The sequence below is a fragment of the Lissotriton helveticus genome, chromosome 1_1 (assembly GCF_964261635.1).
Source record: "Lissotriton helveticus chromosome 1_1, aLisHel1.1, whole genome shotgun sequence".
Lineage (NCBI taxonomy): Eukaryota > Metazoa > Chordata > Amphibia > Caudata > Salamandridae > Lissotriton > Lissotriton helveticus.
The window spans coordinates 563789568-563802666 of record NC_136057.1 but is presented as its reverse complement, the minus strand read 5'-3'; positions in this window follow the sequence as shown (position 1 = coordinate 563802666).

The following is a 13099-nucleotide window of genomic DNA, read 5'->3' as shown; positions in this document are numbered from 1 at the left end:
TTCCCATTTAGGGCGACAAAAGCAAAAGGAACAAATGCTGGACGGGATTCGGAACAATGTAAAAATTCACCCCGTCACAAAGATCTGGGTTTAATCCATCATTCTTTTGATCACAGCACCACCCCAGTTTGGACCAAGCCATATGCAAATCATCCTTGACCCTTTGCTTCATGGGAACAGTCCACCCCAACTTCCAAGCCAGGTCCTCTCTGGCCTGGAAGCAAGCATCCTGGGGCCGGTTTTGGGGAATCATCCCTCATCAGACAGTCTAGTTTGAATCCAGTGGCGCAGGGAGCAGGGAACCGACGTCTGGGCATACCCTTCCCACTTAGGGCGACAAAAGCAAAAAGAAACAATTGATGGACAGAATGCTTCACTAGACTGGCTGTTTTAAGTAAATCTTAGTAAATCCGGACTTCAATTTGGACAGGTATATTTCATTTTCAGCTAGAGCAGGTGTCTCACACCCTTTCTGTAATAAGAGCTACTTAATGTTCGATTAAAATCATACCGAGCTACTAACAATCATGACAGACAAGATTACATTAGTTGCCACCCAATGCAAGATTACCAATAGTGATCACATTAGTGCATTAGTCAGGGTTCCCAGCAGTACTTGGAAAAAGGCTTTATCAATTTGGAATGCCTCTACATCAGAGGTCTTCAAACTTTTGAAGGTTGAGCCCCCCCAGCTGAATTTTTTTAAATGTCGGGCCCCCCCACCACCTGACAGAAATTTCTGGAATCTGGTACACTACATAATCGACCGCCACCCGCATATCCCTGGCCATATCCGGCAAATAATGTTCAAAACAATGAGTGTTTCCTCCTTCTCCATGACTTCGCTCACTACCACTCACCAACAATGCACCTCATCTCTCTATAGCACCTTTCTAGCAAACATATAATTTTTTTATAGTGCTAGTCATAGTTGCATCATACTCAGGGGCATATGTACAAGCCCCTATAGACACCACACCGTCACTTTTTACGACGTTGTGGTGGTGATAGGGGCATTGCCGTATTTACAAGGCAGAGTTAAGCCACTCCGTATTTACAAGGCAGAGTTAAGCCACTTAACTTGGCTTAACGCTGCCTTGTAAATAAGGCCCCTTTCATGCTATGCTTAGCATGAAAGGGTGGGCAGTGGGTGTTGCGGTGGGCGTTCCACTGCAACAGGCACTGATTTTGATGTTGCGCCCTATTTACAAGGGCAGCGTAAAAGTGAGGCAGCGTTAAAATTAAGAACAGGGAAAGTCTGGTCTTAAGCTGGCGAAACTAGGAGAAATGCATTATTTCTCCTCATTTTTGCTTCATCCATGTGTGCTGCCTTGTGCAGCACACATGGAAAAAGCAAAGTGCCTTGTATTTGTAATCTTTAAAAAAAATCCATTTTGTGATTTCTGTGTGTGCTGCATTAAGCAGCACACAAGGAAGTGGGACAAATGGCATTTAAAGATTGTTTATGTACAGGAAGTTCCCCTTCCTGAACATAAACAATATTTTCCCTGCACCCAGACACCCTTGAACTATGGTGCAATGGTGTCTGCGTTGGCGCTACACTGCTAAGGGGAAACGCAAGGCTGCACCATATTGTTGTAAATAGGGTGCAGCCTTCCGTTACTGAAGTGGCGGAGAGAGGCTTTAACCCATGACTGCTAACGCCTCACTCCGCAACTTCCTTGAACATATGCCCCTCAGTTCTTTGGTCTGCTTGGTACACCTTCTTTGTAGCAGGCACATTAACCCTCTGTGCTGTGAGGGTGGCAGGAGTGCTCATGTGAGTGCACAGTGAGGTATGCGACAGTGTGAGTAGGGTAAGTGGAGTGACTGCAGGGTGAGTGAGGTGGCCATATGAATTTGGGTGTGCATGTTAGTGCAGAGTGGGACTAATGAATGCATGGTTAGTGATGGGCTTGTTTAAGTGAAATTGCAGATTGAGCAGTGAGTGAGACAGGTGAGTGAATTGTCACATGAGTGCAGGGTGGGTAGTGTGCTCCTGTGGCTACAGGTTGAGGTACAGGGAAATCTGCGAAAGTGCATTGTGAGAGCAGCGTGATTACTGAGTGCAGGGTGAATGGTGTGAGTGCATGGGGGTCAGTATGAGGGAATTGTGATCGCTGTGAGTGCAGGGTGAGCATGAAAGTGAAGGGCGAGAATGAGGAGCAAGTTGTCTGAATGCAGGGTACATTCTCAGACACTTGCAGTAAATAGTTGCAAAATAGTTGCTTTCAGTTTTAGAAAAGGGAGCTCCTTGCCTCCCACTGCAGCTAAAGCATTTCAGCTGTAGGAATTAACCAGATAGGGCCCCCCCCCCCCAAACATAGCTGCCAAGGTTTCAGATTGCTATGTGTGACATTTTCTTAATTTCAGTGTAATTATGAGTGGCATTTCAAGGACTATGAGTGACAATTTCTCACAGGCAAACTCAAGCAGTGAAGACGAGGTAAACATACATATCAGAAATGACACCCATGTGAGTTGTGAACCGAGATAACCATAAACTGTGCCAAATTTCTTTAAGTTTAGAATTTAGATATATATGCAATAACATATGGAAATGCAGTAGAAAATCCTGATGAGACGGAACATTAATGCACTATAGTAATATTGCAGTAAAGAAATCCCTGATGCATCGTAACAAAGCTTAAAAGAGGTAGAGGCGAGGAAGGTTGATAACAGGAGCAACCTTGTAGGTCAGCTCACTCAGCCTACTCAATTTACTTAGCCTAGTAAGCTCAGTAGCTCACCCCCAAGTAACTAATTTAGTTATTTACTTTCTTTGTTGAATAAAAATATTGGAGGACCAAACAGACAACTGTCCAAACATTCCACCCTGGTCATTTACATCTTGGAGGGAAGAACTGACATAACTCGAGCTCTCGTGACTGCATGTCTGTCTCAGTTTTGCACATTGAACACAAGCTGTTCCGAAGAGCCTGTCGGTGTGACTGGGAGAGAGGAGCTGCAGCACAGACGACCTGAAGAGAGGGCACTAAGCACGAATGGCATGACCTTCTGCGGAGTGTCACTGAAACCTTAGAATGCAGCCGGTCGACCCACCCTGGCAGGCGCGCGCGCATGTTTAATATCATATGTACGCCATGTTCCTCGGCTCCTTCAGCATGACATCCACACGCTGCACAGCAGCGCCGAGAGGTCACGCCGGGGCCGTCTCGGATTGCTGCGCCGTAACAGCGAGGAAAGGCTGCTCTTAATAAATGCTTTTACTTGGCGTTTTCATTTCGACTGGAAAATATGAGTCTTGCATCATGATCCCTTCCGAAGTGCCCCGAGATGCCTGAGACTGCTCTCGGGGCGTGTCACACACAGCATGTCCTCTGCCACAGTCACTGCTGGCTGAAAGAGAAATCTCGTATTGTTAATGAGGCTTTAATAGTTTTCACCCCTTCTTCGGGCCCCTGCAGCTTCACTCTGCCGTCTGTTTCTTTATTAAGTAGAGGACAACGGTGAGATATACGGCGGAGGACGCGCCCCCCCTGAGACGGCGGCGCGCCCCCCCAGGGGGGCGCGCCCCACAGTTTGAAGAACACTGCTCTACATGGTTAATGCATGACAGCAATTGCTGCAATGCCCCTGGCACCCAATTAATAATATTAAAATGTCTCCCAATGCTTCATGATTTTTATCACTCAGATATCAGCTTTCAAAATATTAAAATCCAACCATTATTCCCCAACCATAAAGTTATAAGTTCTATAAATATAGAAATGTTCATCTCAAATACAAACCTTTCAATTTTGAGATACATATATTAATTCCTCCAGGCAAAAGCTTACAATTTAGTAGGCTGGATTGAACATCGGAGAGTTACTTACAGGTAGCCGGAGAGCTACAAGTAACTCATGAGCTATTCGCTTCAAATGTCTGAGCTAGAGAGCATTTTTAGTATAATAGTTTTCTTATTCTGTATGTTTTGCATGCTGACTATACGTAGAACAGAGTGTGATTTTGTAGTGTTCTTGTTGACTTTGTAATAGCAATGAATTGGATTGAGAATCACATTTTGTGCTTAGAAGAAATGGAGTTGTGGGTTGACTGGGGTGTGAACACTGGTCAATCATTACCATCTTAGGAATGTGGTGCCATTTACAAATCACACCTTCATTGATCCCTTTTGGCCCTAACATCATGTTACATTCTTAAAGTTCAGCTGTCGTCTGCAAGTTAGTGTTATTTTCATATTTCTTACTATTGCTTATTTTTCTGTACAGTTTGATTTTAAGGCTTGGCAAACCTTTTTTTCTACTTTCCATTATCCTTGCTCTGACAGACACTAACACTACTGAGAGCCGTATGTGAAAGCATAAGTGAGAGTGAGTGCCTATTAATCTGTATTAAATTGACATGTTTATACTCTTTTATTTTGGAGTGCAGGCGCCGACAGCTATTTTAAAAACACAAATGAATATCTTTCATTAGTAGGGAGGCAGAGGAGCATACTGTCTTAGAGAGCAAATCACAAAGGCTCCTCCCCAAAAATGTACATTTCTTAGTTCATGTTGGACCTGGCCCTTTTGGCAGGTTCACCCCGAAACTTTTAGCTTTTTCCTAGCCTGTTTCTGTGACCTGGTGTTGGTGATTTTAGGCCTCTGCGCACTTTTTCACTGTGGTACAGTGTAAAGTGCGTGTGCTCTCTGTGTATGTATGGTGAGTGACCTGCCCTCCCATAGGAATGAATGGGGAATATGTATGCCCATGGTAGTTCCTGATGTGTGGGGAGTGCAGGGTCGAGTTTGTTATGTGCGAACTCGTGAGATTGAATGCTGCGTAATGGTGTATGCAGCATGATTGTGTCTAGTCTAGAAGTGCCACTTTGAGAAGTTGGCATATTTGTGTAATTTGTGCCTGGCGTGTGATTGGCTGGTGAGCCTGGCCCAGAGTGCCTGGGCCTGCTTGTGGATTGACTGTCTGGTTTGAGGGTGACAGGGGCTGCAGAGCCCCCAGGAGGTTGTCTGAGTCAGCCCGTGGATGAAAGGCAGCATCTGCTGCCAAGGAAGTGGGTGGAGATAGCACCTGAGTGTGAATGAGGCTGTGCCTGCCTGCCACAATGCTGGCTCCACCTCCCCGCTGGGCGACTGTCACCTCTGTCCCTGATACTGACAGGACTTCCCTATAACCAGTTCTAGCTGGTTCTCACACTGCCTGTACAAAGACTTCAAAGATTTTTTTCTGTATAAGAAGGGGCTGTGTCCCCTTCCAAAATGTTCTTGTTTTTGGACTTGAATCTTGCCAGGGGCGTTCTGCTGCTTGGGCCCAGGGGAATCCCTGGGTCCTGCCCAGCCCCTGGATGCCTGATGGCCCTGGATGCTGGATGGACTTTGTTTTTATGGACCCCTCTGCTTTGCTTGGGGGGGTTGAAGGACTTCCTTTTCTTGACCCTCCTGCCCTCTGCTCCTAGTAGGGCCTTGTTGCTGAGTCCCTGGTCTCTGAGGGAGGCCATTCCTGAGGAGCCTCGTGCTGTCTGTGCCCCTCAGCGCTTGGAGGCGCTGTAATTTGTGCCTTAGCGCTGAAAAGCGCTTTATTTTTGTCTAGCGCTTGGGAGCGCTTCCTGCTGTCATAGCGCTTGGGAGCGCTTTGATGATCCAGGCAGGTGCCCACCCTGCATTTAGTGCTGCCGCGGACTTGCCACTTATTTGCCCGTTTTTCTTTCGTATTTGTAGCCGGTGCCCACCCGGCATTGCCCTTGTGGAATCACCGCCGCCGGCCCGGAGATCCGAGGCACTGCGCCCGCCTCCCCAGCGAGGGCCGCGCTGCCATTGGCGGCCCTCGAAAACCGGAAGTCAGGCAGGCCCGGCCGTGACGAAGGCGGGGCCTGCCATGGAGAGGAAGTGCGGCGGGGAGAAGAGCCGGAGAGTGGTGATGGCCGCCCGGGGCTCCCGTGATCTGGAGGGAGCCCCGGGAAGAGAGGAGGAAGCGTGGCCTGCTGCTGGGGCTCCCGTGTGCTGAGGGAGCCCCGGAGAGAGAGAGAGAGAGCGGGACCGGAGCAACAAGAGGATTCCCCCCCCCATGGAAGCCGGTGAGTTGAAGCCGGCTGGGAGGGAGAGGGAGTGAGGAGGCACTTTGCCGGTGCCTTCACCCTGAGCGGCCCCACTTGATAGCGGGCCGCTCCAGCCTGGCGAGAGTGGTCCCTGGTGAGCCCTGAGAGGCTCCATGCCCGCAATATTGGTCTAGAGCCCTGCGAGGGCTCCGGGGGCATTTGTTCTTCGAGTCCCCCAGGGGGGGGGGCTCCTCCGAAGGCCCCAACATTTGTTGTAGACCCCTGAGAAGGCTCTGGGCGCCATTTTTAGCTAGAAGGGGGCGTCGGGGCACATTGTTGGTGCCCGCCCCCTCCTGCCTGCGAGATGTTGGGTTCTTGAGCTTGAGAGAAGGCTCGTGGCGGCATTTCCTTGATGTCGAGCCCCCGAGGGGGGCTCCAACGACCCACCCCACAGTTGTTTACGGAGCCTGCTAGGCTCAGGGGGCATATTTGTTCAGAGCCTGTGTGGCTCAGAGTGGCGCAGTTGTATTTTCAAGGGCTACTGAAAGCCCAGGCCACAGATTTGAGTTCCCAGGTGCCCAGCAAGTAGTGGGCACCTGCTACGTTTAGGTTTTGCACCAGTGGCGCACCCCTGACTGGCGCTGCATGGCAGCGCGCCCTGACATTCTGGACACAGGGCTCTTTTAGTCCCTTTATTGGATGGGAGCTGGTATGTAAGTTTTGCGCAATGTGGTTACCGGCTATGTTTAGGATGGTAATTGTCTACTGTGTGTTTTTGCGCTATTGATTTGGGTTGGGGCACCTCTGAATGTTTTTAATGCATCATGTGTCTTCCTTTATTTTACACCTCTGAATGTTTTTATCCATCATGTGTCTTTCTTTCCCTGTGCTGCACCTCTGAATGTTTTAGGCATCATGTGTCTTCTTGCGCTGTACCTCTGAATGTATTTTATTGCATCATGTGCTTTGTTCTGAACACCGCTGAATGTGTAGGTTTATGCATCATGTGTTTCCCTTGTCTTACACCTCTGAATGTTTTTAGGCATCATGTGTTTTCCTTTACTACTCCTCTGAATGTGTTTCATGCATCATGGGTAATGGGTACTTGTTTATACCCCTAAATGTATTTGATTCTTAGGTGGTTGTTCTTTCTAATACAGGTGGTCCTAGTGAGGTCCTGGTCCCCTGCGTGACATTCTCCTAAGGTGGTTAGGGTTGCGAAGGTGGTACTTACCTGTTCCCAGTATTTACTGGATGTGATTTATAACTGTTATTTTGTGCTACAGTGATTTTATATCTTTTATTCTAATTTCTGACAGTATTTCTATTTCTACTAAGTGCTGATTATGACAGTGGCCTATGTGGCCCTGTCTTGTAAATAATCCCTTGTGAATATTGCCCGTTGGCACAATGTACATGTGTGATTTCTATCTGATGTGGTTTTGACAATACAGAAGTTATTTTTATATAACCTTGTGTGGAGTTCCTTTTGTGGTGTGCCTAGGATGTTGTTGCTGTTACACATTGCCTCCGAGTTTAGCCTTACGTGCCAAGCTACCAAGGGGGTGAGCAGGGGTTATCTTGGCGTGTGACTCCCTTGCCCTGACTAGAATGGTGGTTTCTGCCTGGCTTTGGCGTCAGCCTTAGCCTACCAGAAATAGCCAGTTCTAACAGTGCACATGTGATTTTTGATTTATTTACTCAGTGTTTTGTATAGTGCAAACAAGACTCAGAATTGGGTATTAGAGCGCTTCACTGTTCAAAACCATTTTAATTCTAATACAGATTAGTTGAGTCCTATAGATAGTTACCAAGCATCTCTATACATTTAATGAGGAAATAGGTGTATATTAAATAATACAGTCTAAAAGAAAATAGGTTGTTAACTTCTAGTACAGTCATACGTGTCCGAAGTATGCAGGCAGTAAGTCTTCACATAGATAGGTTCCCTCGTAGGGGCCAATGGTCCGACTTTGGCTCAGTGATCAGATGTTTAGGGTCAGAGGCTAATCGGGGATTTCAGCTCATTTAAGTGATCTTCAGCCTCAGGAGCTCCTTCCTAGAGCTCCTCACTGTCCGGCTGCCATTTTGAGTGTGATGCAACTAGTGTTTCCAAAAGATTCCAACCTGCGCACTTTTTGCGGCTTCTAAACACGAATTATGTAATCTGCTGGGAAGTGTTAAGGTGTGGTTATAAAAGTTATGACACAATGCGTGCAGTGTGTGATCATATGGGGAGAAATAAAGATGTTTGTTATGGCACCCCATTTGTGGTGTGTTCATTTGTATGCTCCCAGACTGGGGAAGATGCTACAACTGGCAAAGAGTAGAGGATACGTGCCCAGATGAAACCAGGCTGCTCTCCCTGAGAGTTTGCAATGACACAACAAACTGCTTGTGCATGCCACATGCGCCCCAAATTAATGCAAAGCAGTTTGAGGGCGGCGCATATGGAGTCAAAGCCCAGCTCTAGCCCATGCACAGCCATCGAAAAAGTGGAAGGCCCTACAGAGGAACACATTCGGAAAGCCTCTCAGAACCCACTGGCAGGGGCATAAGAAAAGATGCCACACCATAACAAAGAGCCATCACCCATACAAAGCAAACACCAAAAGCAGTGAAAAATAGGTAGGAAAGCAGAAACATACTTACTGGCAAAGGCAATTAAAGTGCTGTATGACCTCGAATCGGATGAAACGACCAGGACAAAACAACGGGGGTGTTGCGTGGAGAGGTTGCTGTTCCTGCTTTCGACAAGGAATGCTGTCTGAACAGCATGTACTCTCAGTGGTGACAGCAGGAAGTGCAAAGTACGGTGCAGCTACATTCCTGAAGCCAACACCTCCATTTGATACTGTAAAGAAACAGAACATCGGGACCAGGTGGACTGCATAGATCAAAATGTTGTACAACTACATAGATGCACTAGAAGAAAAAGGTGATAGGAAAATGATTAAATATTTGAAAAACCTTGCTGGTAATGGAGAGAAAGAAGTGCTAAAGAAGGTCTCACAAACGGATGCAATATCGTAGCAAAAGATAGGACGCATTGGAAGCAAAGTTTAATTCAATACCAAATGGTGACTATGAAAGATACATCTTCAACCAAGCATGACAACAGACAGGCAAAATGATGGATGAGGTTGTTGATGAAGCACTTATCAAACATTGTAAGTTCTGTGACAATGATGAAGAAGCCATGCACCTCAAAGTCATCAATGGTTCTCTCAGATTTCTTTAGGATACACATGTTGAGAAAGATACTCAATTTAGAGAAAATGCTAATGGCTGCAAGGGCTGACAAATGAGCAGATCGACAAGCTGCTGATATGAAAGTAGGAATGGTGCACAATGAATCAGCGTTGATCCATAGTCATAGTCAAAATAGCTTTATTCGACAGTTTTGTCATAAAAGCACAGCATACATATACAGACAATTTAAAACATAAATATTACAAATTTTAAGAACAGTTTAAGAAAGTATTAAACCTCACATAACTGCCGGATAATGCTTGAGTTAAAAATGATAAGATAGGTACATATATCTACAATATTCCTCAAATATTTCCTACCCCGTTCATTGTCGGAAGATAAAATACAAGATTAACATTAAGATAATTAGGTCCATGATCAGTCCTAGGAAAGTGCCTTTGCCCGAATAGACCAGGCCCATCCCAGAAATTTAGCTACAGCAATTGCTATTAATGGGGATGAATCCGTTGTTAATGCTCTCATTGCTTCTCCATGCCTAGCGTTGATCATAAAAAGCAAGCATAAGCCCAAAATAGATGCACACAAGCTAACATTTCCGAAGAAGAAAAAGTTATGCTTCCGTTGTGGGTTTTTATTCCCCATGAAAGTAAATGTCCAGCCATAGGTGAGATATGCAAAGGCTATGGGAAATTAAACCACTTCATAGCGTCTGCAAGGTGAAGAGAAACCAAATGCATAACAGTGAGAAGAGAAAATGGGTGTCAGAAGGTTTTTAGAAGCATTCAGACCATACCCACAATGGCCAAAATGCAACATCAATTACGACAAGTAACCAAGCATGGTCAATAGTTTATCATATAAAGGCTCTTCAACATCATAATCAAGTTCTACTGAAGAAGCCGGATATATGTTAATGATGTCTATTGAGGAAAGACATTCACATGTTGGATTAGCTGCTTGCAACGAAGATCAAAAGTCAAAGAAGAATCACCAAACGGAGAGACAAAATTGGTTATAGGTGAACAGTTGCCCAATAATCTTCATTATAGACAGTGGTAATTCGATTAATATCATACCTGTAAAAAACTTCAATATCTTATCTCCTGTGCCACTCCTTACCTCGTCAAACATGAAGGTATACATGTGGACTGCTTCTAAACTACTACAGAGTCAAGGGTCATTTACAGCAACTATGAGGCACAAAACAACGTCAGTACAAGCACAGATTCATGTTCTTCAGAGAACTTCATCGAGTGCATGCCTACTTAGCTTTGCCACTGCTGCTGACATGGGACTGATATCCCTCAACTACAACATCTGTGTTTAGTCTGATATCAGGATTCAGTTTCCGTCATTGTTTCCTTGCCTAGGAAGACTCAAGAAAATGAAAGGGCAACTTCATATTAATGAGGAATTCATCTGGTTGCAAAACGGCACCACAGAGTCGCTTTTTACTTGCAAGAAGCCGGTCAGAAAGAACAAGACACACTGATTAAGCATAACATCATTGAATGCTCCACGGGTCCTATGCCGTGGGTTTTGCCCATAGTTCTGGTGCCGAAAAACAACCGTTTCATCTGTTCATTCAGTGCTCATTTGTGTTTATATGCACAAGGACAACAAAGCAATTGAGAGAGAAAGATATCCTGTTCCCACATAGTGGACACGAGCATGCAGCTAACAGAGCCAAAGTATTCTCCCATCTTGACCTTGAACAAAAGATACCATCCACTCGATCTGGAAGAGAACTGTAGGTACATCACTTTTCTTCAACTCATTTAGGTTTGTTCCTACACAAAAGACTGAGTTTTGGAGTATCTTCGGCTGTGGAGATACTTCAGGATGTTATTCGCTGAGTAATTCAACCCGTTACACATGCTTTCAATTACAGTGATGACATACTGTTATTTGGGAAAACACAAAAAAGCATGACAAGGATCTTACACAAGTGTGCCAATTCCTTGCTGATGCAGGCCTCACACTGAATGCCGCAAAGTGTGATCTTCACAATACCAAATTTAAATTAAACTTAAATTATTTGGGCACATATGACTCCTGACCCAGATAAAGTGCAAGCATTGTCAACAACTTCTCCTCACAAGATATAATCATGCTGAGATCCTTCTTAGCGTGGCCAGTTTCTTCAATATACATTTGTGGCTTTGCTACAGTGAGTGGCCCACTGAGACACTTAACAAAGCGTAATGTCCCATTCCAGTGGGCTCCTGAATGTGACCAAAGTTTCAAAGAAATAAAACATGTGATTTAGAATGCAACTGAAATGGCCCATTTCGACCTAAAGTTATATACCGAGATCACAGTAGATGCAAGCTAGGTGGGGCTGGGGGAAAATGTTCTCAACACAATGGCTATCCAAATGCTCAGAGATACATTGTGGCCTAAGCCAGCAAAAATGTGTCTGAAACAGAACATGCCTATTCTCAGCTGAAAAAAGAAGAATCTGGCTGTAGTGTGGGCTCACAAACATTTGTGTGTGTTTCTATATGGCAAAAGTTTCACTATCATCACAGACCACCAGGTGTTGCTCACTATCTTAGGAATCCCAACAGCTAAGATGCCACCTCGCATCGCGAGGTGGGGGTTGCGACTGCAAGAGTATGAGTATGCAATTGTACACAAGCCGGGAAAAGCTCAAACCACTGCAGATCACTTTTCCCAAGTACTGCTAATTCGCCACAGTTCTACATCCAAACAGCTGAAGAATATCCCAACTTCATTGTTAGCTGCAGCACGCCAGCAGCTCTATCCATTCAACAGAATATTGCCACTACCAACACAGATAAAGACATGCTTGTTCTCAAAGACCTCATTACAACGCAATTGTGGAAGAAAAGTATTTCACCCTTTGATGATGATGTTAAATTCAAAAACCTCAAGAACGTACAGGATGAGCTACCCGTAACCCGAGACGGTATTCTTTTGAGAGGCTCAAGACTCATTATAGCTGAGAGCCTAAGACAGCAAGTCATTAAGCTGATCCATATAGGACATTTTGGCCTTGTGGCTACCAGAAGAGCTTATGGACCGAGTGTTGCTCCATCACCTAGATGAACGAGTTGAGAAAGAGCTGAATGATTTCAACTTTGTTTCTGTATATCCCCCAAGGTGACCCAGCATCCATTGACAATGTCTGACCTTCATGCACATGCTTGGGATAGAGTTGCATTTGACTTCTTTGGACCTCTAGGAAATGGACATCATATCATTCTAGTCACTGATGAATATTCCCATTACAAAGACCTATCATCGACAACCCATGACAAACTCATTGAGCGGCCTGATGACATCTTTGCAGCATGGGGCATCCTCGCTATTCTCAAATCTGACAATGGTCCAGCTTTCAATAGCTAAGAATTCAAGGAGTTTTTTGTTAGACTTGATGTCAAGCATCAAAAGAGTACATCTCTCAGGCCCCAAGCCAATGGTGTTGTTGAACGATTCATGGGCACCCTCAAGAGAGTCATTTGATGAGCATCGATGGAAAGAATTGATCTAAGCCAATCCCTGTGTCAAGCCCTTCGTGCCTATTGATCAGCTCCTCACTCCATGACTGGTGATAGTCCTGCCACCTTGCTGTTTGGGAGAGCCATCAGAACAAAACTACCACAATGGAGATCGAGCCAATTGAAGAATGTCGAAAAGGTTTGTGTCACAGACCCTTCTCGAAAGTGCAAGTTGAAAACATATGCCGATCTGCACTGATGCGCGCATGAAACAATCTTTGGCAAAGGGGTCTGTGTACTGGTCAACCAGTAAAGGAAGCGGAAAACAGGCACTCCATTTGCTGTCGAGCCTTTGATGATTATAACGTGCGAAGAACACATGGTGACAGAGCATCATCCTGGAAAATCCAACACATGGGAC